The sequence below is a fragment of the Otolemur garnettii genome, unplaced genomic scaffold (genome assembly GCF_000181295.1).
Source record: "Otolemur garnettii isolate 467f Iridium unplaced genomic scaffold, OtoGar3 scaffold00018, whole genome shotgun sequence".
NCBI lineage: Eukaryota > Metazoa > Chordata > Mammalia > Primates > Galagidae > Otolemur > Otolemur garnettii.
In genome coordinates, this window is record NW_003852413.1 from 11024305 (window position 1) to 11026842 (window position 2538).

Below are 2538 nucleotides of genomic sequence, written 5' to 3' on the forward strand. Positions count from 1 at the left end.
GGGTACTCTCATTTTCTTTATTTCAGGGTTAAGGAAACTTGGGCACAGAGAAGTTAAGTAACTTGCCCAAAGTCACACAGTGAGAAAACAGTAGAAATAGAAATCAAACATAGACAGGTGGTTCATAAACCTATATTATTTGCTGCAGCTTAATATTGAAAGGACAACTATAGATAATGGAGCTAAGAATCAGAGACACCAGCTAAGTTGCTCCATCTTGCACAGCTACTGGAGAGACTAACAGCAATGACCGGCTCATAGCCCCTGCCTCAGAAGGGGACCGTGGCTGTTGAACAAAAATAAAATGCTGCTTCCCATTTTGTTTGCATATTCTTTACCGCTGGCCCTGCCAGAGGACTAAATGTTCCTGTTTCCAAGGTGAGAGACTTGCTGGCAGCAGGTCAACGTACATGGGTGTGCCTCACTGTGCATTAACATTGCCCTGAAAAGGTGTGACGTTTTTCTTTTTAATTCAATCACTTTTATTTGCCAGCATTTTGGAGACCATCCTCATTCGTGATGACTCTTCCCAGCTGCCTTCCACATATTTTTCTTTACTTATCTAGTGTCCAGCCTCTCCCAATAATAAAGACCAATTAACGGTTCTGTAGCACTTCTAGAAAATATTCGGCTTCTATTTAGCAAAGGGTCTTGAAATGATGGCTTTTGCCACTGGGTGATCACAGAACGACAATGTCTCAACCCATGCCTGGATTTGCTCGTCATCCCGGGTTGGTCATGGGCAGTTGTATTCTCTTCTTTTTCCCCACGGGGACACAAAGTGTCTCTTTGGGCCTATAACTTCTCTGAATCAGAGATTTTCTTCTATGTAAACTGGGATCTAGATAAATGAGTTTATGTCCCCCCGATGCCCTAAAAAGCTTTGGCTCTGGAATGGGCAGCTGGGAGACACTAGTGCTGTCCTTAAGCTGGCCCCTATGGCCAGCCTCCCTTCCCCAGGCAAGCTAGTGTCAGAACCAATCAATCAGCATCATGATAAATAATTGATCTCCAACATGTGCTTCTAATTCTAATAAAAGGCCATTTAACCACCATGAGGATTTCATGGGACTGAAGTATTTTATGTGGAAATTGGGAGGTTTCTGATAACTTTCTGTAAAGAAGTTTGCACAGTACGGAGAACCTCTTGGGGCTCTTTCTACCTCAAGTTCAAGTTGCTTAGATGGTGATTAAGGTCCTTTTATAGGCCTCTGTGGTCAATGATAGTGTGGGGGAAGAAAGCATTCCTTGGCTCTGTCATGTAGCAATACTTAATCTATGTGTTTGGGTTTTCATCCATCAGACTTGCTGAAATACTTTAAATAATTAACCTGTTACACTGAGGCCCAAGGAGCCTCCAAAGTTTTCATCTGAGGCCTGAGATGAGTGATTCCCAGCACAGACTGCTCTATTTATTGTGAGATGCTCAATCTCTGTCTTTTGGCCAGCTGCTTTTTCTTGGGACAAAAGACAGATCCTAGGCACAGTATCCTTTTCACTTTATAGTGTCCATCAAAAAGAACAAATCAATGAAGTCAAACAGCAAACGACATTCGATTATTCTTTTTGTTTCTATTTTTTTATTATTATTATTTCCCTTGCTAGCAACCGAGTCTGTTGAACTGAGAAACATTTAGAGAGGTTGACCTAAGTCTCTAAACTCTGCACAAAGGATGTCAAACCACAGGCCTGGACATTCCCAAGGAAAGGGGCACCGAATGGCAGGATGAGGCAAGAGGCCACTTCCCCCCAGCCAAGTCTCATGACCCAACCACACAGTCATAAGAGGAGTGTGTCAAGTTGCTTTAGTAAACCAAGAGCTCTTAAAGAAACTCTTGGGGATTTATTTAGAGATAAGATTTTCCTTACTGCAGCAAAGTCAGAGGCAATACAGACCCAGGATGGTTTTCAGGCAATACAAGTGACCATGTCTGTTCAGGAAAACGCCCCTTATAGGAATCTTTGCGGAGAATTTACCCAGGGCTTCCCTGCTGCTTAATCTGTGTCTTCTCTGTCACCCGCTTTTGCTTAGGATGCCCACAGCTTTTGTTTTTCTGAAGTATAGGCCATACTGCTCCTTAAAACTGGAAGAGAGAGAGAGAGAAGAGAGAAGTCAAACTGATTTTAGAAGAGAGGCAAGGCTTTGCGGTTCTATAGAGGACCAGAGTTGTTACAGGCAGGGGTGTGGCTTCTAGACATCCGCAGGAACAGCTTACCTTAAAAACCACAGGACTCTGCGTGCTTTGAAGAACATTGAGAACAAAATTTAAAAAAAAATCAAGGCCGATAATAGATGAGACTAATAGAGTATTTTAAAATGAGTCATACCGGGTACCTAATCACTTACATAGGAGTGGACCAGAGAATCTCTTTGCATGTGTCCTGACCAGCTTGGAAATAATAAAATGCAAATATTTCAAGGAAGGGTGTAGCTTTCCTGATGTGTATTTAAAGTCCCCTTAAATCTTCTAAATTGATGCAGTTTGGTCTTCACCTGAGTATGAGACAGTATGAGAGAAGTAGGGGAGTTTTCTTTTT